We start from the raw sequence: 26,313 nt of genomic DNA on the forward strand, positions 1-26,313 counted from the left end.
GCGTCCGCCGAATTCCGATTGGCTGATAGGATTCTATCAGCCAATCGGAATTAAGTAAAAAAAATCTGATTGGCTGATTGAATCAGCCAATCAGATTCAAGTTCAATCCGATTGGCTGATCCAATCAGCCAATCAGATTGAGCTCGCATTCTATTGGCTGTTCCGATCAGCCAATAGAATGCGAGCTCAATCTGATTGGCTGATTGGATCAGCCAATCGGATTGAACTTGAATCTGATTGGCTGATTCAATCAGCCAATCAGATTTTTTTTACTTAATTCCGATTGGCTGATAGAATCCTATCAGCCAATCGGAATTCGGCGGACGCCATCTTGGATGACGTCATTTAAAGGTACCTCATTCCAAGTTTAGCAATCGGCCGGGATGGATGCTCCGCGGCGGCGGAGCGAAGAAAGAAGATTGAAGATGCCGCCGGAAGAATGAAGACTTTGCTGCCGCTTGGAGGAAGACGTCGCCGGAGGAAGAATTCTTCTTTGCCGCTTGGAGGATGCCATCGCCGGAGGAAGATTTCTTCTTTGCCGCTTGGAGGACGACATCGCCCGGATCGGATCAGGAGTTCGGCCCGGTGTGGTGAAGACAAGGTAGGGAGATCTTCAGGGGGGTAGTGTTAGGCTTTTTTAAGGGGGGTTTGGGTGGGTTTAGAATAGGGGTATGTGGGTGGTGGGTTGTAATGGGGGGGGGGGATTGTATTTGTTGAATGCAAAAGAGCTGAATTCTTTGGGGCATGCCCCACAAAAGGCCCTTTTAAGGGCTGGTAAGGTAAAGAGCTTTGAAATTTGTTTAATTTAGAATAGGGCAGGGAATTTTTGTTATTTTGGGGGTTTATTATTTTATTAGGGGGCTTAGAATAGGTGTAATTAGCTTAAAAATCTTGTAATCTTTTTTTTATTTTTTGTAATTTAGTGTTTGTTTTTTTTTGTAATTTAGTTTAGTTAATTTAATTGTATTTTTAGATAGATGTTTGTAGTTTATTAAATTTATTGATAGTGTAGGTGTATTTGTAACTTAGGTTAGGATTTATTTTACAGGTAATTGGGTAATTATTTTAACTAGGTAGATATTAAATAGTTAATAACTATTTAATATCTATTATACCTAGTTAAAATAATTAACTATTTACCTGTAAAATAAATATTAACCCTAACATAGCTATAATGTAATTATTAATTATATTGTAGCTATCTTAGGGTTTATTTTATAGGTAAGTATTTAGATTTAAATAGGAATATTTTAGTTTATAAATTAATTAGATTAATTTAATATAAATTTAGTTAGGGGTGTTAGGGTTAGATAGAGTTAATATAGTTAATATAAATACTATAGTAACTATATTAACTATATTAAACCTAATATAATTAGGGTTAATATAGTTAATATATATAATGTAATACCTATATTAACTATAATATACTTAGGGTTAATATAGATAATATAGCTGGCGGCGGGGTAGGTAGATTAAATTAGGGGTTAATCATTTTAATAGAGATGGCGGCGGTGTAAGGGGCTTACATTAGGGGTTAATAATTTTAATATAGATGGCGGCGGTGTTAGGGGCTCACTTTAGGGGGTTATAGATATAATATAGCTGGCGGCGGGGTACGGGAGCGGCGGTTTAGGGGTTAATAACTTTATTAGGTTGCGGCGGGGTAAAGGAGCGGCGGTTTAGGGGTTAATAGCTTTTTTATTGTTAGGCTAGTGAGGGGGGATAGCGGATAGAGGGTTAGACAGTGCGGGCTATGTTAGGGAGGCGTGTTAGACAGTGCGGGCTATGTTAGGGAGGCGTGTTAGACAGTGCGGGTGTTTTAGACTTTAGTCAGGTTTTATAGGCGCCGGCAGATTCTAACGTGCCGCAAGTCACTGGCGACGCCAGAAATTTGTACTTACGCAGATTTCTGGACATCGCTGGTTTGTGAGACTTACGGCACGTTAGCATCTGACGGCGACTTATATGGGATGGCTCGAGTTGCGAGCTGAAACTGCGGGCGACGCTGGTCTCCTCGCTTGCGCCGCAAACTGCGATCTATATCGGATCGCGCCCCAGGTATCTGTTTGCACTTATATTTTATTTAAACTACTTTTGTTGTGTGTATTTAATGCTCTCAGCCTGTATTGGTCAATGAGAAATATTTACTTTAAGATTCTGTACAGTTTAATGCATTTTTTTTTTTAAAAATTCCTATATCGCCCAGCCCTATTACATATATATTTACAATCTGCTGCGCATCGCTGCATCACTTACCCCTTCGCTGCGCTAGTTCTTATGCTATGTCTCACGGTATGAGAGCGAGGCTCCCATTGGAGCCTATGGAAGTGCCCTTTATTGAGCGCAGGGCTTTTATGCAATGCAAACATGAGCTCGCGTTTTCATTGCAGGCCACTTAAAATACCAGCACACAATTGCGTGTGCTTGCATTTTTGGTGGAGCCCAAATTTCACTTGCGAAACTGCAATTTTGCGCTTCACTCGTAATCTGGCCATTAATTGGTCTAACTGAACCAGGTACAAAATGAGTTGATGTCATCACACAATTTGACACAATCATCCCCTCTGGCTAATAACACTCATGTATTATATTATGACTTTAAATGGACATAGAAATGAAAATAAAATGTGATTCAGATTGGAAACTTTGATGGAAAGCTTCTAACTTTCAACAAAGTATTCCAAGAAAAATATGTAAATGTGATAATAAAAGGAAAAAAGAAAGTTTAATTTTGACTTCCATGGCTCTTTAAAGGGGCAGTAATCGCAATTACATTTTTATATCAAATGTTTAGTTCTGCAAAATGAAACAACTTTGCAATATTCTTTCATTATCTATTTTTTACCCTTTTAAAGTTAGTAATTTCTACTTTCAGAACATGAAATGCTGATTTTTTCAAGGCAATGCTTATATATCAAGGTATAAATGTTGCCAGAAGATCAAAATAAATTTAGGTCCGCCCACCAGAGAACCGGCGGCTGCAGTGGACTCTCCTCCCACAGATGGAAATGAAATTATCAGGTAATCATAATTTATGTTTTCCATCTTAATGGGAGGAGAGTCCACTGCTTCATTCATCACTTGTGGGAACAAATACCCAAGCTCTAGAGGACACTGAATGAAAAAAAAACGGGAGGGTATAGGAGGCGGACCCTATATTGAGGCCACCACAGCCTGCAGAACCCTTCTCCCAAAAGCTGCTTCTGCCGAAGCAAAAACCTCGAATTTATAAAATTTTGCAAAAGCATGTAAGGATGACCAAGTGGCCACCTTACAAATCTGCTCCATAGAAGTCTTATTCTTAAAAGCCCAAGAAGAGGCTACAGCTCTAGTCGAGTGAGCCGTAATCCTCTGAGGAGGCTTGTGTCCCGCTGTCTCATATGCCAAACGGATCATACTCCTCAACCAGAAAGATAGAGAAGTTGCAGAGGCTCTTTGCCCCCTGCGACTTCCAAAATGCACAACAAATAAGGACGTCTGTCTGAACTCCTTCATTGCTTGAAGATAAAACTTCAAAGCTCGAACCACATCCAGATTATGAAGTAACCTCTCCTTCGAAGAAGAAGGGTTAGGACACAAGGAAGGAACTACTATTTCCTGATTGATGTTACTACTCAACACTACCTTGGGAAGGAATCCCAATCCAGTGCGAAGAACAGCCTTATCAGCATGAAAAACTAAGTAGGGAGGCTCACATTGCAAGGCCGCCAACTTAGAGACTCTGCATGCCGATGCAATAGCCAATAACAAAAGGACCTTCCATGAGAGAATCTTAAAGGGACATTAAACCCAAAATATTTCTTTCATTATTCAGATAGAGAATACAATTTTTAAAAAGTTTCAAATTAATTTCTATGAGCAAATTTGCTTCATTCTCTAATATTCTTTGTTGAAGAGATACCTAGGTAGGTAGCATGCATGTGCCGGAAGCACTACATGACAGGAAATAGTGCTGCCATCTAGTGCTCCTGCTAATGTATGACATTGTTGCAAAACTGCTGCCATATAGTGCTGCAGAAACGTGCACACTTCTAAGCTTATATCCGTCGTTTTCAACAAAGGATAACAAGAAAACTAAGATAATTTGATAACAGAAGTAAATTGGAAAGTTGTTTAACAGTACAGATAAAGCAGAGATCTGTCCCTTTAGGGAACTGGCGGCAAGGCCCTTATCTAGACCGTCCTGAAGAAAGGCCAAAATCCTGAATACCCTGACCTTATGCCATGGGTATCCTCGTTCCTCACACCAGGACAAGTTGATCCTACACACCTTGTGGTAGATGACTGGCTTCCTGGCCTGAACGAGGGTATCAATCACTCTCTCCGAAAATCCTCTCTTGGCTAAGACTAGGGGGGCCTATTTAACAAAGGTCTGTCGGACCTGGTCCGACAGACCTTGCTGAATGCGGAGAGCAATACGCTCTCTGTATTCAGCATTGCACCAGCTGCTCTTGTGAGATGCTGGTGCAACGCCACCCCCTGCAGAAGCGGACAGGTTATGGAGCAGCGGTCTTTAGACCTGCAGGTTCACCAGAAACATAGGGCTTCAAGCTCAGTACGGAGCTTGATAGATATGCCCCTAGGAGTTCAATCTCCACGCAGTCAGCCTCAGAGAATCGAGATTTTGATGTTGAAAAGGACCTTGAACAAGCAGATCCTTGTGACAAGGAAACTTCCATGGCAGATATGATGACATCGCCACTAGATCCGCAAACCACGTCCTCCACGGCCACGACGGAGCAATCAGAATAGCCGAGGCTTGCTCTTGCTTGATGTGGTCCACTACTCGAGGTAAAAGAGGCAACGGTGGACATATGTAAATTAGGTTGAAATCCCAGGGTACCGCCAAGGCATCTATCAGTTCCGCCTGGGGATCCCTGTAGCGCGACCCGTATCTGGGTAGCTTGCAATTGAGTCTGGATACCATGAGGTCTATTTCCGGCGTCCCCCATCTGCTGCAGATCTCCGCAAACATCTCGGGGTGGAGATACCATTCCCCTGGATGAAACGTCTGTCTGCTCAGAAAATTTGCTTCCCAGTTGTCCACACCCAGAATGTGGATCGCTGAGAGCGAACAATTGTGAGTCTCTGCCCATTCTAGAATCTGAGATACTTCCCTCATTGCTAGGGAGCTTTTCGTTCCCCCCTGGTGGTTTATGCAAGCCACCGAGGTAATGTTGTCCGATTGGAATCTGATAAATTGGGACGACCCCAAAGGGGGCCAAGCCCTCAGAGCGTTGAATATTGCTCAAAGTTACAAAATGTTTATAGGTAGACTCAATTCCTTGCGAGTCCATCAACCTTGTGCCCTTCTGGCACCCCAAACGGCTCCCCATTGTGATAGACTCGCATCTGTGGTTACAATCTCCCAGGATGGACTTCAGGAAGAATGTCCCCTGAGACAACTGCCCTGGTCGGATCCACCAAGACAAGGACTCCCTCATCGGTCTGTCCAGAGTTATCTGTTGGGACACATCTGAATAATCGCCGTTCCATTGTCTCAACATGCACAGCTGAAGAGGTCTGAGATGGAACCTGGCGAATGGAATGACATCTATGCTGGAAAGGCAAAGAATGACTGGGTGATGAGGGGAGTGGGGGAGGTATTTAAGCCTTTGGCTGGGGTGTCTTTGCCTCCTGCTGGTGGCAAGGTTCTTATTTCCCACAAGTGATGAATGAAGCAGTGGACTCTCCTCCCATTAAGATGAAAACTTGAATATAAACATCACATCAACCAAACTCCAGGTACCCTGGGCAAGATTTACAAAACACGTTACCTGTTTCCCTTCTAAGGCAAAATGCATCGGACAGTGTCACAGCATCTATACACTGCACCGTTTAAAGAGATTGGTAAGTGGCTGATTATGTTATAAATATCACCTGTACTAACTAATAAGGCAGGTTGTATCTATCACTCAGAAAGAAAAAGGGAACAAACAATGAACAGACCACCCAGAATATAACAGAGTCCTATATCATTATAAGTATAACCACCAAAAAGCAGCAGAAGGCTCGGCAAGAGCAGCAGATTCATAAAGCAATTAAATCCAACTAGACAATAAACAACAACGTAATATGAGATAGAACATTATAGATCACACAGCACAGCTGATTCAAATGTTTATATTTGTGCATTAACTATTTGTCCTTGATCATATATTAAATACCTCCCCCACATCCAACACACAAATAAACACACACACACACAATTCCAGGAAAAAAGTCACATAAAAAGGTCATATTAATTCAAATACATTAAACAAACAAATAAGCTATTTTGAAACACAGTATAACATTAATGATGGGTTTCAATTGTTTTGTGGCAACATCTGTGAAGGGTGGAATAATAAACTAATTAACCTCGTTGGTCATTATGACCCCTTAATTTGGTGTGTTATTGAATGGTTTCAGCGTGAACAAGCGATAGTGAGCACCATTGTCCAATAAGATGCTGTTGGCAGCCCACCTCAATGAAGAGTTTGTCAGCACTATGTGCAGTTACAAGAACATCTGCATAACTTGTGGGTTGCTTGACAAGACTGTACCACAGTTTCTTTGTGGCGTAGGTTGGAATATTTGTCTTAATCATCAACACTAAAAAAATGACTATACATGGAATGGCGCAATACTATGTACGGTGTCTTCAATCTTTACGTCAGGTTATTTTTCTTCATTACTTTACTTTAGAAACAGAATAAGAGGCCCATTTATAAAGCTCCGAATGGAGTTTGAGGGCCCGTGTTTCTGGCGAGTCTGAAGACTCGCCAGAAACGCAAGTTATGGAGCAACACAATTTAATAACATCCTTTCTTCTTGCACTTTTCTGCCTCCTCCATCTCTTCTCCCGTTCCCATCATTTTATTGTGTTATTTGGTCCCTTTAAATATCTAGTTTATTTTCTATCCCCCCATTTCTTATTTCATTCCATTCTAATTTCCCCATTTTCCAACACAGTTCTGTGTTGCTATTCACCAAAGTACCCCTCCCCTCCTATTTACAGCAGTTTAAATTAATTTAATCTTGTAATAGTATTACAGGCTGAAGGGTGCACAGTATGGCACGTTCTAGTGGTTAATCTCACTGTTTTGCACCTTTGTGGTGAAAATATTATGATACCTCTAGAGTTCAGAAAGGATTTGGAACAAATGATCTATAATAATTATCACAAGATATAGTGATGTGTGTCTGTCTCTGCACACACAAAATCCTGTGTGCTCCTCTGCAGTCACACTTTATTCAGCACATCCTGCTGCACTAGCCCAAGCCCTGTGCACAGTAGAATGAACTATCTCTGTGCAATAGCTAATACAAGCCAAGGCAGTTTGCATTTTGGAATTGTGTTACTGTGTTCTGCGCTTGTGTGACAGGAAGGTGAGATGGTGGCCTGCAGTGAGCTGTCTACCTCTATGATGTTTACTCACCGGCTGCATTTATTATCACTCTTTGTTGTAATTACCTGCCCCCAGCAGTAAGTCTATATGCAACAGCTGCTCTCCAGGAGCTCAGCAAAAAAATAATAATCACATATACTGAACTTGGCAACAAACAAAATAGGCTAGATGTCATAGCAGGGCTATCCCTTGGTATATGGCACTGAGTAGCAGTTACACCTCAGTATATGGCACCGTTAGTTATATCTCAGTATATGGTGCTGTGTATCAAAGCTATACCTAAATCTTGCCGCTCCTAACGCAGCTGCTGTAAAGCTTTTTGCGCATCAAAGCTATACCTCAAATGTCGCCGCTCTTCACTGCTCCTAACTCAGCTGCTAATAGGCTTTTGGAGCATTAAAGCAATACCTCTATGTCGCTGTTCATCGCTGCTCCTGACTCAGCTGCTGTGAGTCTATTGGCGCGCTGAGTACTCAGATTGTAAATGCCCCTGTGATGCCTGGCCTTATTTGTCATGTGCGCAGGGCCTAACAAATTAATGCACGGTAGCTGTGCTCGTTAGAGGGAAGTGCTCATCTATTAGTCAATTGTGCTTTTAAGAGGTGCCGGTACTGCATGCAGAGGTGCCTACCGGCAGAGAAAAAGCCCTGTATATATATATTATATATGAGCATGTTGCAGATTCATGGGATGTGTACCCGGTCCGGGATGAGAGTGCAGTTCCCTTTCGTGTTTTGTATATGTCTAGGGTGATTACATATGCCTGTGCACCCTTCCCTTGTTCCCAGTTTGTTTGGATTTGAAAGCTTGCATTGTGTGGCTGTTTTAGGGTCCCGGGTATTGGAAAGGACCTTTGACGAGGTACATGGGCTTATCCCATTTGGCCAGATGCGGTAACTAACCTTTCCATTTTTGCTTTTAAATCTTAGCTGAGAGCTTGTAAGTGAGTGCTGGGTTTTCTCTGTGTGTTGTATTAATTTGTTTTGTAATTTTCCCTATGGTTCTTGCACCCAGACCTGGCTGGGGTTAACTGCCTGTGACTCTGGGGACAGCACAGATTCCTGTGAGTGCCAGTGGCACCCTTGGATGAGCATGTTGCAGGGTCATGGGATGTGTACCCGGTCCGGTATGAGAGTGCAGTTCCCTTCCGTGTTTTGTATATGTCTAGGGTGATTACATATGCATGTGCACCCTTCCCTTGTTCCCGGTTTGTTCGGATTTGACAGCTTGCATTGTGTGGCTGTTTTAGGGTCCCAGGTATTGGAAAGGACCTTGACGAGGTACATGGGCTTATCCCATTTGGCCAGATGCGGTAACTAACCTTTCCATTTTTGCTTTTAAATCTTAGCTGAGAGCTTGTAAGTGAGTGCTGGGTTTTCTCTGTGTATTGTATTAATTTGTTTTGTAATTTTCCCTATGGTTCTTGTACCCAGACCTGGCTGGGGTTAACTGCCTGTGACTCTGGGGACAGCACAGCTTCCTGTGAGTGCCAGTGGCACCCAGGGCTGAGCATGTTGCAGGGTCTTGGGATGTGTACCCGGTCCGGTATGAGAGTGCAGTTCCCTTCCGTGTTTTGTATATGTCTAGGGTGATTACATATGCCTGTGCACCCTTCCCTTGTTCCCAGTTTGTTTGGATTTGAAAGCTTGCATTGTGTGGCTGTTTTAGGGTCCCAGGTATTGGAAAGGACCTTGACGAGGTACCTGGGCTTATCCCATTTGGCCAGATGCGGTAACTAACCTTTCCATTTTTGCTTTTAAATCTTAGCTGAGAGCTTGTAAGTGAGTGCTGGGTTTTCTCTGTGTGTTGTATTAATTTGTTTTGTAATTTTCCCTATGGTTCTTGCACCCAGACCTGTCTGGGGTTAACTGCCTGTGACTCTGGGGACAGCACAGCTTCCTGTAAGTGCCAGTGGCACCCAGGGCTGAGCATGTTGCAGGGTCATGGGATGTGTACCCAGTCCGGTATGAGAGTGCAGTTCCCTTCCGTGTTTTATTTATATATATATACATATATACACACACATACATTTACTACTGAGTAAAGAGCAAAGCTATTTAAACACCTTTGACATAGCGCACCTTCGTGTCTGCACTCAAGCGAAAGCCAGAAAAGAGTTTTGTAGTACGCTTAATAGAAGTCTATGAGGAGAGCGATTAAGGGGGGCTCCGCTATCCGACCTCCAGATGTTAGTGGCCCTGAGGCATTCACTCAAGCGCTACCTTTTTACTTTCAATTTGTAATTTAAGTGCATGAATTAGAGCACTACTGACGTAACAGTGTTAGTGCAATATTTTTGTGCTCCATTTGTAATCTAGGCCAATATATTTAAAATCCTTTAATTAAAAAAAAAATACTACAATGGGTTCATCTCTTTGGCTTTTTAAGGTAATTATAGTACTTACATTTTCATTTCACATTTGTGAAAATGAGCATCAATGATTTTAAAATCAAAATACAGGCTTTGGATCAGGTCCGCCAGACCTCGCTGAATACGGAGAGCAATACGCTCTCCGTATTCAGCATTGCACCAGCAGCTCACAAGAGCTGCTGGTGCAACGCCGCCCCCTGCAGAATCGCGGCCAATCGGCCACCAGCAGGGGGGTGTCAATCAACCCGATTGTACTCGATCGAGTTGAATTGCAGCGATGTCTGTCAGGTCTGTCAGGTTATGGAGCAGCGGTCTTTAGACCGCTGCTTCATAACTTGTGTTTCTGGCGAGTCTGAAGACTCGCCAGAAACACAGGCCCACAAGCTCCGTACAGAGCTTGATAAATGGGCCCCTTTGTGTGAATTACGTACTTTCTCAGAAGTTTCTACTTTAATAAACTTCCCTGTTGGAGACCGGACATGTTTTGTCAGACAGTGAATGAACGTGGCTATAACCCTGTTGTTAAATGGTTACCTCGGGTTCGTCATTTCCACAAGAGGAACAGGTGAAGAGAGGAAGTGAGGGAGACAGAACCGAGATATAGAAACAAGCTGTAGGCAAACACTGAGGTGAAGCAGAAGTGAGACTGAAAAATGAACTGGGAAGAAGCGGAATAAAAATGGGAGTAAGAATCACTCCTGAGTTTATACACACGTAGCCTGTAACATGCAGAAGTCTCACATGTACAGTTTATACACATGTAGCCTGTAACATGCAGAAGTCTCAAATGTACAGTTTATACACATGTAGCCTGTAACATACAGAAGTCTCACATGTACAGTTTATACACATGTAGCCTGTAACATGCAGAAGTCTCACATGTACAGTTTATACACATGTAGCCTGTAACATGCAGAAGTCTCACATGTACAGTTTATACACACGTAGCCTGTAACATGCAGAAGTCTCACATGTACAGTTTATACACACGTAGCCTGTAACATGCAGAAGTCTCACATGTACAGTTTATACACATGTAGCCTGTAACATGCAGAAGTCTCACATGTACAGTTTATACACACGTAGCCTGTAACATGCAGAAATCTCACATGTACAGTTTATACACACGTAGCCTGTAACATGCAGAAGTCTCACATGTAATAAACTTCCCTGTTGGAGACCGGACATGTTTTGTCAGACAGTGAATGAACGTGGCTATAACCCTGTTGTTAAATGGTTACCTCGGGTTCGTCATTTCCACAAGAGGAACAGGTGAAGAGAGGAAGTGAGGGAGACAGAACTGAGATATAGAAACAAGCTGTAGGCAAACACTGAGGTGAAGCAGAAGTGAGACTGAAAAATGAACTGGGAAGAAGCGGAATAAAAATGGGAGTAAGAATCACTCCTGAGTTTATACACACGTAGCAGAAGTCTCAAATGTACAGTTTATACACATGTAGCCTGTAACATGCAGAAGTCTCAAATGTACAGTTTATACACATGTAGCCTGTAACATGCAGAAGTCTCACATGTACAGTTTATACACATGTAGCCTGTAACATGCAGAAGTCTCACATGTACAGTTTATACACATGTAGCCTGTAACATGCAGAAGTCTCACATGTACAGTTTATACACACGTAGCCTGTAACATGCAGAAGTCTCACATGTACAGTTTATACACACGTAGCCTGTAACATGCAGAAGTCTCACATGTACAGTTTATACACATGTAGCCTGTAACATGCAGAAGTCTCACATGTACAGTTTATACACACGTAGCCTGTAACATGCAGAAGTCTCACATGTACAGTTTATACACACGTAGCCTGTAACATGCAGAAGTCTCACATGTACAGTTTATACACACGTAGCCTGTAACATGCAGAAGTCTCACATGTACAGTTTATACACACGTAGCCTGTAACACGCAGAAGTCTCACATGTACAGTTTATACACACGTAGCCTGTAACACGCAGAAGTCTCACATGTACAGTTTATACACACGTAGCCTGTAACACGCAGAAGTCTCACATGTACAGTTTATACACACGTAGCCTGTAACATGCAGAAGTCTCACATGTACAGTTTATACACATGTAGCCTGTAACATGCAGAAGTCTCACATGTACAGTTTATACACATGTAGCCTGTAACATGCAGAAGTCTCACATGTACAGTTTATACACACGTAGCCTGTAACATGCAGAAGTCTCACATGTACAGTTTATACACACGTAGCCTGTAACATGCAGAAGTCTCACATGTACAGTTTATACACACGTAGCCTGTAACATGCAGAAGTCTCACATGTACAGTTTATACACATGTAGCCTGTAACATGCAGAAGTCTCACATGTACAGTTTATACACACGTAGCCTGTAACATGCAGAAGTCTCACATGTACAGTTTATACACACGTAGCCTGTAACATGCAGAAGTCTCACATGTACAGTTTATACACACGTAGCCTGTAACATGCAGAAGTCTCACATGTACAGTTTATACACACGTAGCCTGTAACATGCAGAAGTCTCACATGTACAGTTTATGCACACGTAGCCTGTAACATGCAGAAGTCTCACATGTACAGTTTATGACACACGTAGCCTGTAACATGCAGAAGTCTCACATGTACAGTTTATACACATGTAGCCTGTAACATGCAGAAGTCTCACATGTACAGTTTATACACACGTAGCCTGTAACATGCAGAAGTCTCACATGTACAGTTTATACACACGTAGCCTGTAACATGCAGAAGTCTCACATGTACAGTTTATACACATGTAGCCTGTAACATGCAGAAGTCTCACATGTACAGTTTATACACACGTAGCCTGTAACATGCAGAAGTCTCACATGTACAGTTTATACACACGTAGCCTGTAACATGCAGAAGTCTCACATGTACAGTTTATACACACGTAGCCTGTAACATGCAGAAGTCTCACATGTACAGTTTATACACACGTAGCCTGTAACATGCAGAAGTCTCACATGTACAGTTTATACACACGTAGCCTGTAACATGCAGAAGTCTCACATGTACAGTTTATACACACGTAGCCTGTAACATGCAGAAGTCTCACATGTACAGTTTATACACACGTAGCCTGTAACATGCAGAAGTCTCACATGTACAGTTTATACACACGTAGCCTGTAACATGCAGAAGTCTCACATGTACAGTTTATACACACGTAGCCTGTAACATGCAGAAGTCTCACATGTACAGTTTATACACACGTAGCCTGTAACATGCAGAAGTCTCACATGTACAGTTTATACACACGTAGCCTGTAACATGCAGAAGTCTCACATGTACAGTTTATACACACGTAGCCTGTAACATGCAGAAGTCTCACATGTACAGTTTATACACATGTAGCCTGTAACATGCAGAAGTCTCACATGTACAGTTTATACACATGTAGCCTGTAACATGCAGAAGTCTCACATGTACAGTTTATACACAACGTAGCCTGTAACATGCAGAAGTCTCACATGTACAGTTTATACACACGTAGCCTGTAACATGCAGAAGTCTCACATGTACAGTTTATACACACGTAGCCTGTAACATGCAGAAGGTCTCACATGTACAGTTTATACACACGTAGCCTGTAACATGCAGAAGTCTCACATGTACAGTTTATACCACTGTAGCCTGTAACATGCAGAAGTCTCACATGTACAGTTTATACACACGTAGCCTGTAACATGCAGAAGTCTCACATGTACAGTTTATACACACGTAGCCTGTAACATGCAGAAGTCTCACATGTACAGTTTATACACACGTAGCCTGTAACATGCAGAAGTCTCACATGTACAGTTTATACACACGTAGCCTGTAACATGCAGAAGTCTCACATGTACAGTTTATACACATGTAGCCTGTAACATGCAGAAGTCTCACATGTACAGTTTATACACACGTAGCCTGTAACATGCAGAAGTCTCACATGTACAGTTTATACACACGTAGCCTGTAACATGCAGAAGTCTCACATGTACAGTTTATACACACGTAGCCTGTAACATGCAGAAGTCTCACATGTACAGTTTATACACACGTAGCCTGTAACATGCAGAAGTCTCACATGTACAGTTTATACACACGTAGCCTGTAACATGCAGAAGTCTCACATGTACAGTTTATACACACGTAGCCTGTAACATGCAGAAAGTCTCACATGTACAGTTTATACACAAGTAGCCTGTAACATGCAGAAGTCTCACATGTACAGTTTATACACACAGTAGCCTGTAACATGCAGAAGTCTCACATGTACAGTTTATACACATGTAGCCTGTAACATGCAGAAGTCTCACATGTACAGTTTATACACATGTAGCCTGTAACATGCAGAAGTCTCACATGTACAGTTTATACACATGTAGCCTGTAACATGCAGAAGTCTCACATGTACAGTTTATACACATGTAGCCTGTAACATGCAGAAGTCTCACATGTACAGTTTATACACACGTAGCCTGTAACATGCAGAAGTCTCACATGTACAGTTTATACACACGTAGCCTGTAACATGCAGAAGTCTCACATGTACAGTTATACACACGTAGCCGTTAACATGCAGAAGTCTCACATGTACAGTTTATACACACGTAGCCTGTAACATGCATGAAGTCTCACATGTACAGTTTATACACACGTAGCCTGTAACATGCAGAAGTCTCACATGTACAGTTTATACACACTGTAGCCTGTAACATGCAGAATGTCTCACTTGTACAGTTTATACACACGTAGCCTGTAACATGCAGAAAGTCTCACATGTACAGTTTATACACATGTAGCCTGTAACATGCAGAAGTCTCACATGTACAGTTTATACACACGGAGCCTGTAACATAGCAGATGTCTCACATGTACAGTTTATACACACTGTAGCCTGTAAACATGCAGAAGTCTCACATGTACAGTTTATACACAGTAAGCCTGTAAACCAGGCCGAAGTCTCACATGTACAGTTTATACACACTGTAGCCTGTAACATGCAGAAGTCTCACATGTACAGTTTATACACACGATAGCCTGTAACATGCAGAAGTCTCACATGTACAGTTTATACACACGTAGCCTGTAACATGCAGAAGTCTCACATGTACAGTTTATACACATGTAGCCTGTAACATGCAGAAGTCTCACATGTACAGTTTATACACATGTAGCCTGTAACATGCAGAAGTCTCACATGTACAGTTTATACACACGTAGCCTGTAACATGCAGAAGTCTCACATGTACAGTTTATACACATGTAGCCTGTAACATGCAGAAGTCTCACATGTACAGTTTATACACACGTAGCCTGTAACATGCAGAAGTCTCACATGTACAGTTTATTACACACGTAGCCTGTAACATGCAGAAGTCTCACATGTACAGTTTATACACACGTAGCCTGTAACATGCAGAAGTCTCACATGTACAGTTTATACACACGTAGCCTGTAACATGCAGAAGTCTCACATGTACAGTTTATACACCGTAGCCTGTAACATGCAGAAGTCTCACATGTACAGTTTATACACACGTAGCCTGTAACATGCAGAAGTCTCACATGTACAGTTTATACACAGTAGCCTGTAACATGCAGAAGTCTCACATGTACAGTTTATACACATGTAGCCTGTAACATGCAGAAGTCTCACATGTACAGTTTATACACATGTAGCCTGTAACATGCAGAAGTCTCACATGTACAGTTTATACACACGTAGCCTGTAACATGCAGAAGTCTCACATGTACAGTTTATACACATGTAGCCTGTAACATGCAGAAGTCTCACATGTACAGTTTATACACACTGTAGCCTGTAACATGCAGAAGTCTCACATGTACAGTTTATACACACGTAGCCTGTAACATGCAGAAGTCTCACATGTACAGTTTATACACATGTAGCCTGTAACATGCAGAAGTCTCACATGTACAGTTTATACACACGTAGCCTGTAACATGCAGAAGTCTCACATGTACAGTTTATACACACGTAGCCTGTAACATGCAGAAGTCTCACATGTACAGTTTATACCACACGTAGCCTGTAACATGCAGAGTCTCACATGTACAGTTTATACACACGTAGCCTGTAACATGCAGAAGTCTCACATGTACAGTTTATACACACGTAGCCTGTAACATGCAGAAGGTCCTCACATGTACAGTTATACACACGTAGCCTGTAACATGCAGAAGTCTCACATGTACAGTTTATACACACGTAGCCTGAACATGCAGAAGTCTCACATGTACAGTTTATACACACGTAGCCTGTAACATGCAGAAGTCTCACATGTACAGTTTATACACATGTAGCCTGTAACATGCAGAAGTCTCACATGTACAGTTTATACACACGTAGCCTGTAACATGCAGAAGTCTCACATGTACAGTTTATACACACGTAGCCTGTAACATGCAGAAGTCTCACATGTACAGTTTATACACACGTAGCCTGTAACATGCAGAAGTCTCACATGTACAGTTTATACACACGTAGCCTGTAACATGCAGAAGTCTCACATGTACAGTTTATACACACGTAGCCTGTAACATGCAGAAGTCTCACATGTACAGTTTTATACACACGTAGCCTGTAACATGCAGAAGTCTCACATGTACAGTTTATACACACGTAGCCTGTAACATGCAGAAGTCTCACATGTACAGTTTATACACACGTAGCCTGTAACATGCAGAAGTCTCACATGTACAGTTTATACACACGTAGCCTGTAACATGCAGAAGTCTCACATGTACAGTTTATACACACGTAGCCTGTAACATGCAGAAGTCTCACATGTACAGTTTATACACATCGTAGCCTGTAACATGCAGAAGTCTCACATGTACAGTTTATACACATGTAGCCTGTAACATGCAGAAGTCTCACATGTACAGTTTATACACACGTAGCCTGTAACATGCAGAAGTCTCACATGTACAGTTTATACACATGTAGCCTGTAACATGCAGAAGTCTCACATGTACAGTTTACTACACATGTAGCCTGTAACATGCAGAAGTCTCACATGTACAGTTTATACACATGTAGCCTGAACATGCAGAAGTCTCACATGTACAGTTTATACACATGTAGCCTGTAACATGCAGAAGTCTCACATGTACAGTTTATACACACGTAGCCTGTAACATGCAGAAGTCTCACATGTACAGTTTATACACACGTAGCCTGTAACATGCAGAAGTCTCACATGTACAGTTTATACACACGTAGCCTGTAACATGCAGAAGTCTCACATGTACAGTTTATACACACGTAGCCTGTAACATGCAGAAGTCTCACATGTACAGTTTATACACACGTAGCCTGTAACATGCAGAAGTCTCACATGTACAGTTTATACACACGTAGCCTGTAACATGCAGAAGTCTCACATGTACAGTTTATACACACGTAGCCTGTAACATGCAGAAGTCTCACATGTACAGTTTATACACACGTAGCCTGTAACATGCAGAAGTCTCACATGTACAGTTTATACACATGTAGCCTGTAACATGCAGAAGTCTCACATGTACAGTTTATACACACGTAGCCTGTAACATGCAGAAGTCTCACATGTACAGTTTATACACACTGTAGCCTGTAACATGCAGAAGTCTCACATGTACAGTTTATACACACGTAGCCTGTAACATGCAGAAGTCTCACATGTACAGTTTATACACACGTAGCCTGTAACATGCAGAAGTCTCACATGTACAGTTTATACACATGTAGCCTGTAACATGCAGAAGTCTCACATGTACAGTTTATACACACGTAGCCTGTAACATGCAGAAGTCTCACATGTACAGTTTATACACATGTAGCCTGTAACATGCAGAAGTCTCACATGTACAGTTTATACACACGTAGCCTGTAACATGCAGAAGTCTCACATGTACAGTTTATACACACGTAGCCTGTAACATGCAGAAGTCTCACATGTACAGTTTATACACACGTAGCCTGTAACATGCAGAAGTCTCACATGTACAGTTTATACACACGTAGCCTGTAACATGCAGAAGTCTCACATGTACAGTTTATACACACGTAGCCTGTAACATGCAGAAGTCTCACATGTACAGTTTATACACACGTAGCCTGTAACATGCAGAAGTCTCACATGTACAGTTTATACACACGTAGCCTGTAACATGCAGAAGTCTCACATGTACAGTTTATACACACGTAGCCTGTAACATGCAGAAGTCTCACATGTACAGTTTATACACACGTAGCCTGTAACATGCAGAAGTCTCACATGTACAGTTTATACACACGTAGCCTGTAACATGCAGAAGTCTCACATGTACAGTTTATACACACGTAGCCTGTAACATGCAGAAGTCTCACATGTACAGTTTATACACACGTAGCCTGTAACATGCAGAAGTCTCACATGTACAGTTTATACACACGTAGCCTGTAACATGCAGAAGTCTCACATGTACAGTTTATACACACGTAGCCTGTAACATGCAGAAGTCTCACATGTACAGTTTTATCACACGTAGCCTGTAACATGCAGAAGTCTCACATGTACAGTTTATACACATGTAGCCTGTAACATGCAGAAGTCTCACATGTACAGTTTATACACACGTAGCCTGTAACATGCAGAAGTCTCACATGTACAGTTTATACACATGTAGCCTGTAACATGCAGAAGTCTCACATGTACAGTTTATACACACGTAGCCTGTAACATGCAGAAGTCTCACATGTACAGTTTATACACACGTAGCCTGTAACATGCAGAAGTCTCACATGTACAGTTTATACACACGTAGCCTGTAACATGCAGAAGTCTCACATGTACAGTTTATACACACGTAGCCTGTAACATGCAGAAGTCTCACATGTACAGTTTATACACACGTAGCCTGTAACATGCAGAAGTCTCACATGTACAGTTTATACACACGTAGCCTGTAACATGCAGAAGTCTCACATGTACAGTTTATACACACGTAGCCTGTAACATGCAGAAGTCTCACATGTACAGTTTATACACACGTAGCCTGTAACATGCAGAAGTCTCACATGTACAGTTTATACACACGTAGCCTGTAACATGCAGAAGTCTCACATGTACAGTTTATACACACGTAGCCTGTAACATGCAGAAGTCTCACATGTACAGTTTATACACACGTAGCCTGTAACATGCAGAAGTCTCACATGTACAGTTTATACACACGTAGCCTGTAACATGCAGAAGTCTCACATGTACAGTTTATACACATGTAGCCTGTAACATGCAGAAGTCTCACATGTACAGTTTATACACATGTAGCCTGTAACATGCAGAAGTCTCACATGTACAGTTTATACACATGTAGCCTGTAACATGCAGAAGTCTCACATGTACAGTTTATACACACGTAGCCTGTAACATGCAGAAGTCTCACATGTACAGTTTATACACACGTAGCCTGTAACATGCAGAAGTCTCACATGTACAGTTTATACACACGTAGCCCTGTAACATGCAGAAGTCTCACATGTACAGTTTATACACACGTAGCCTGTAACATGCAGAAGTCTCACATGTACAGTTTATACACACGTAGCCTGTAACATGCAGAAGTCTCACATGTACAGTTTATACACACGTAGCCTGTAACATGCAGAAGTCTCACATGTACAGTTTATACACACGTAGCCTGTAACATGCAGAAGTCTCACATGTACAGTTTATACACACGTAGCCTGTAACATGCAGAAGTCTCACATGTACAGTTTATACACACGTAGCCTGTAACATGCAGAAGTCTCACATGTACAGTTTATACACACGTAGCCTGTAACATGCAGAAGTCTCACATGTACAGTTTATACACACGTAGCCTGTAACATGCAGAAGTCTCACATGTACAGTTTATACACACGTAGCCTGTAACATGCAGAAGTCTCACATGTACAGTTTATACACACGTAGCCTGTAACATGCAGAAGTCTCACATGTACAGTTTATACACACGTAGCCTGTAACATGCAGAAGTCTCACATGTACAGTTTATACACACGTAGCCTGTAACATGCAGAAGTCTCACATGTACAGTTTATACACACGTAGCCTGTAACATGCAGAAGTCTCACATGTACAGTTTATACACACGTAGCCTGTAACATGCAGAAGTCTCACATGTACAGTTTATACACACGTAGCCTGTAACATGCAGAAGTCTCACATGTACAGTTTATACACACGTAGCCTGTAACATGCAGAAGTCTCACATGTACAGTTTATACACACGTAGCCTGTAACATGCAGAAGTCTCACATGTACAGTTTATACACACGTAGCCTGTAACATGCAGAAGTCTCACATGTACAGTTTATACACACGTAGCCTGTAACATGCAGAAGTCTCACATGTACAGTTTATACACACGTAGCCTGTAACATGCAGAAGTCTCACATGTACAGTTTATACACACGTAGCCTGTAACATGCAGAAGTCTCACATGTACAGTTTATACACACATAGCCTGTAACATGCAGAAGTCTCACATGTACAGTTTATACACACGTAGCCTGTAACATGCAGAAGTCTCACATGTACAGTTTATACACACGTAGCCTGTAACATGCAGAAGTCTCACATGTACAGTTTATACACACGTAGCCTGTAACATGCAGAAGTCTCACATGTACAGTTTATACACACGTAGCCTGTAACATGCAGAAGTCTCACATGTACAGTTTATACACACGTAGCCTGTAACATGCAGAAGTCTCACATGTACAGTTTATACACACGTAGCCTGTAACATGCAGGAAGTCTCACATGTACAGTTTATACACACGTAGCCTGTAACATGCAGAAGTCTCACATGTACAGTTTATACACACGTAGCCTGTAACATGCAGAAGTCTCACATGTACAGTTTATACACACGTAGCCTGTAACATGCAGAAGTCTCACATGTACAGTTTATACACACGTAGCCTGTAACATGCAGAAGTCTCACATGTACAGTTTATACACACGTAGCCTGTAACATGCAGAAGTCTCACATGTACAGTTTATACACACGTAGCCTGTAACATACAGAAGTCTCACATGTACAGTTTATACACACGTAGCCTGTAACATGCAGAAGTCTCACATGTACAGTTTATACACACGTAGCCTGTAACATGCAGAAGTCTCACATGTACAGTTTATACACACGTAGCCTGTAACATGCAGAAGTCTCACATGTACAGTTTATACACACGTAGCCTGTAACATGCAGAAGTCTCACATGTACAGTTTATACACATGTAGCCTGTAACATGCAGAAGTCTCACATGTACAGTTTTTATAGTCAGGATTCCCAGGGAGGGATCTGCTGCATACAAAAGCATTGTTCCATATTGATGCTTGCAAAAGCAACAAGCAAAAATACTTTCTCCTGAAATGTCACACTCATGTAAACAGTGAATTGCAATCAACTGGGCAAGCAGTAAGCTTGTCATTGGCTGAACCACCACCTTCCCCAGGTGGGCTTTAAAAGGTAATATTTTTTATATTAATAGGCAGCTCTGCTTAGAACTTATATATAGGATGCAGAAATACAGACAAAAAAAATCAAGTGCAACTAGCTAGCTTTAGCAGCACATATACTAAAATTAGAATGATAAAGAGAAGATTAGCATGGCCCCTGAGCAAGGATGACACGCACATTTGTGAAGTGTTCCATATTTAATTTAAAATAAAAATCAAACTTACTGTCCATTTAATGTTAAAATAAAAGGAAGTGTAGGGCATGGCTGGGCAGTAGCCATGATAGGTCACAATACTAGAGAATGCCTTATGACTATGATAATCCACAGATTATCTTTGTGCTAAAACATAATCGTTGGTTAAATTAAATGGCAAAGAGTGGGTAATAGTATTTAACAAAATTGGAATAGACAAATATTGAATACCAGCCCAAAACAGATATAATAAGCAAGCTTGTGGATAACAAGTCATTATTTACTAGCAAAGGGTACAGTGGCAAGCTCAATTAAAACCATGTAAAATTATGAATAACAAAGAATTGAACAAATACTAACTGTTGTTCTAAAGTCACTTTAGCACATATATAATATTAACTAGAGGTAAACAAAATCTGTATTCCATGAAGTACATGAATAGTAATGAACCAATTAAGAGAGACACATACAGTATATATATCTAAAATAAGAACAGCATATATAGTTGTTAAACTTTAGAAGGGGGCGTGAGCCATTTTCCAAACTGTAGGAGCACCTATTTTGAAATAATTGCTGCTAAAATGGGTATATATATATAACACTGAAAATATGCAGCAGCTTAGGCTGGCAAACCTAAACTCCCCACTTGCCCTTATTTCCCTTCAAATGGGAACAAAATACATCTGTGCCTTAGGTGTCAATATACATTAATACAGTACACAAGTGTGCATTTTTTATACATCCCACAATTTAAGAATCTCACAAACAACAAAAATTGAAATGAGCTCTGCTGACAGTTATATGAGTAGTTATCCACTAACCAAACAGTAGATCTGAAAGGTCTCAATCCATACCAGTCTGTTGGTAACAGAAGTGAGCTGGAGAAGTTATTTCTGATGCTGCTGCAGTAGCTATATATTAATATTAATATACCTTTTACCTCTGTGATTACCTTGTATCTAAGCCTCTGCAGACTGCCCCCTTATTTCAGATTGACACACTTGCATTTTAACCATTCAGTGCTGACTCCTAGGTAACTCCACAGACGTGAGCACAGTTATATATGGCACACATGAACTAACACCCTCTAGTTGTAAAACAGTTTTAAAAATGCATCCAGATAAGATGCGGCCTTCAAGGGCTAAGAAATATGCATATGAGCCTCCTAGGTTTAGCTTTCAACTATGAATACCAAGAGAACAAAGCTTAATTGATGATAAAAGTACATTGGAAGTTTGTTTTATTACATGCCCTATCTGAATCATGAAAGTTTATTTTTGACTAGACTGTCCCTTTAATAGTACCTTTCTACCACATTATAATCTGGTACTGAATATTATTCTTTATTGCCTTATCTTTAAGGGATATTCAGAAAGCTACATTCACTTGAGGTAGCAGTGTTTTTGTTCCTTATCTATGTTTAAACATATCTTAATATCTCTCTTGGGGCTCATAAACAATTTTTTTCCCAATTAGTTTTAGTTTTCTCTCTTTTATACTTTCTTCTAAAAGAAATGAGATCCAAAAGAAGTTTTCACCATGTGTTGAAGAAACTACGGTTTGCTATAATAATTTAATGTTCTTTTGTAAAAATGTTAATTTCTTTCTTTATTTGATATATACTTTGCATTGCAAACACAGTGGTTGGCATTGTATAATATGCAAGTGAACTTGGTGTACAAGATTCAGTTCATACTTAGGGGGATATTTATCAAAGGTCTGATCCAGGAACACGGACTCTCAAGCTCCATCCGGATCTTGATAAATGGGCCCCTTAATGTATATGTTTATTTTAAGTACTAATAAAAATGATAAAGAAACAAACAAACAATAGGAAGTGCATGATTATGTACAAATTAATTCTAGGATTTCCTTTCAATATACATAGATATTGTTTCTTTAATACAAACAAAATAAGGGAACTGGTGGGTTAGGTAGATTTTCTGTTACATATTGAGGCTTGTGATGAATGAGTGATAACAGCGTCCACCATCATTATTGAAAAACACTCAAACCAATATTTCTTCTGCCAGTATCAAAAACTAGAACTCTTGATATAGCATATCTATAAAAAGCTGACTACAGAAAATATCACATAAACATCTATAGGTAAAAAGGGAAGATATTTTACCTAAAGATTTCCTCAGAAGGCCCATCCTATTGTAAAGGAAGCTTTAAGTATCCAATCATGATGCTTGTCTCAAGACATTTAAGGTAGTGTGCTTCTAGAATGTGCAGGCACAATCACTTTATTTCCCTCAACACTATGATTTCGGGATATCCATAAACTGGAAAATAAAATGGGCTTAAAACTATGGATACGGAGTGCAATAATGCATACATATGCAGCTAATATATCATTTAAAACATAAAATCTTGCCCAAAAGACCAGCCTGCTTGACACACACAAATATAAACATACATAGTTGCATGATTGGTATTATGTGTTTTTTTTGCACTTCAGTTCATTGCATAGGTATGTAGTATTTTATGAGTGATATTTTTCCATCCAAATTAAACGTGAACATATTTGTGCAGTATCCATATTTTTTCTGTGATGCTGTCGGGTCTTGTCACAGCTTTGACTGTAATAAAGTTTTGTTTCAATTTGCTTTGTCAACTGGTCATGTGACGGACGTCACGTGAGTTTATTGATTGAACACTGAATATTTGTAATACATTTTTATTTATAGATATTTTATGGAAACAGTTCTACACAATCTAATGTTTAAGAGCATTTGTATTGTTAGACATCGATCAGTCCTTTGCTTATGAATAGATTGGTGAATGGATATTTCATGTCGGATTATGCTGTGTCACTATAGTGAGCTGCATGCAGCAGATTGGCTATTGTATGTCATTTGACTTTTTGGAAATCAGTTGATTGGTGACAGTCAAGACCACATTCTAATGGAATGTTTTGGTGTGTGATTGGCCAGTGTGAAGGTTTGTCTCTGCAGAAACCTGGTGACTGGTTAACATTTTATTAAACAGACGTTGATTGGCAAAATGCGCGTCAGGCATGAGTCAAGGGCCATGTTGATGTAAGGTAGGCTAGTCTTTTTGGCGAGATTTGTGGTGTTCATGAATATTAGCATTATTTGTATGCATTACTGTACTCCGCATCGATAGTGTTAAGCTCATTGTATTTCCCAGTTTGTGGGTATTACAAAATCATAGTGTTAAATTTGGTAGGGAAAGTCTCCCCAGCTGGATGGTTGTGCAGTAACAAGATTAGATAATAATGGTTAGCCTATGATGATGAGACTCCCATGCTCCGCACATAGCTGAATAATTGGCTAATAACCTCTTTTTATTTTTTTACTTATGTTTTAATCTTGACTTGATTTTATTGGTATTATTAAAAGTTACATTTTATTTTGTGGTATCCCAGGTTTTGGTCTTTTCATGCTAATTGATAAATTAGATGATTAGAAGTGTTAAGTGTAAGTGTGTGTCTATAAATATCTGCTGTTTTCTCCCCAGTCTTGGAGTTATTTTTTGTATACTTTGTTGCTGTTTAAAGATATTAGGCTCCCTCCACATTGAATTGGGAACTGGATTTCTATATATAGAAATCACAGTAAAATAAGGGGACAATTATATAAAATTTGCCAGTTCTGATGTGGTTTTTAACGCCAACCCTCGCAGGGGCTGCCCTGGTGGAATTATCTTAAAAAAGGGGCAGTCCCTGCAAGTGACGAGATGTCTCCTATAGAAAGTAATGGAGCTCGCTTGAAAGGGAAACTTCGCTGTGTAGGGAGAAGTTAGCAGTGAGCAGGGGGTGAACTTTAAAAATTAAATCCTGCATCAAAAAATAAAGACATTTACCTCCTTTTTGTGTTTAGCATCTTACAATTGCCTCAATTTCCGTATGCATGTGTTTTTCTGTTAACATATTAAGGGCCAGATTATAAGTGGAGCACAAAATATTGCTATAATTGCCCTCCACTTTGTAATATCAGCACATTGAACAGAAGCATTGTGCTCACAAGACCGTGCTTCCATAGGCACCAAAGGGAGCCTCGTTCTCATGCCGTCAGAGTCAGACATGGCACGAGAACTAGCGTAGTGAAGGGGCAAGTCACGCAGTGATGTGCAGTAAATGTAAATATATATGTATATGATTATATATACAGTATATATATATATATATATATATATATATATACAGTATATATATATATATATATGATATGTGTATATACACATATTAACACAAATATATATGTACTAGTCCTAAAGCCCGTGTACGCAGATCCAACCTTTGCTCCCTCTCTCTCCCCCCTCTCTTTTGCTCTCCCTCTCTCTCTCGCTCCCCCCTCTCTTTTGAGCTCTCTGTCCCCTCTCTTTTGAGCTCTCTGTCTCCCCCCTCTTTTGCTCTCTCTCTCCCCTCTTGTGCTCTCTCTCTCCCCCTCTTTTGCTCTCTCCCCCCTCTTTTGTTCTCTCTCCCCTCTTTTGCTCTCTCTCTCTCTTCCCCCTCTTTTGCTCTCTCTCTCTCTCGCCCTCTTTTGCTCTCTCTCTCTCCTCTATTTTGCTCTCTCTCCCTCCCCCCTCTTTTGCTCTCTCTCCCCCCTCTTTTACTCTCTCTCCCCCCTCTTTTGCACTCTCTCTCTCCCCTCTCTTTTGCTCCCTGTCCCCCCTCTCTTTTGCTCTGTCTTGCCCTCTCTTTTGTGCTCTCTCTCTCCCCCCTCTCTTTTGCTCCCTCTCTCCCCCCTCTCTTTTGCGCTCTCTCCCCCTCTCTTTTGCGCTCTCTCCCCCTCTCTTTTGCGCTCTCTCCCCCTCTCTTTTGCGCTCTCTCTCTCCCTCTT

General features: G+C 40.8%; 1 protein-coding gene and 1 non-coding gene across 4 annotated transcripts in view; one reads left to right on the plus strand and one right to left on the minus strand.

The window, feature by feature from the left end:
• LOC128645777 (inactive phospholipase C-like protein 2) overlaps positions 1–26,313 on the minus strand; it is a 410,224-nt gene that overhangs the window by 26,827 nt on the left and 357,084 nt on the right. The gene's annotated exons all lie outside the window — the stretch shown is intronic.
• LOC128646397 (U6 spliceosomal RNA) lies at positions 21,408–21,510 on the plus strand. The gene has a single exon (XR_008400325.1). It is a non-coding gene; the product is annotated as a U6 spliceosomal RNA (small nuclear RNA).

This window comes from Bombina bombina, chromosome 1, assembly GCF_027579735.1.
Source record: "Bombina bombina isolate aBomBom1 chromosome 1, aBomBom1.pri, whole genome shotgun sequence".
Classification (NCBI taxonomy): Eukaryota; Metazoa; Chordata; class Amphibia; order Anura; family Bombinatoridae; genus Bombina; species Bombina bombina.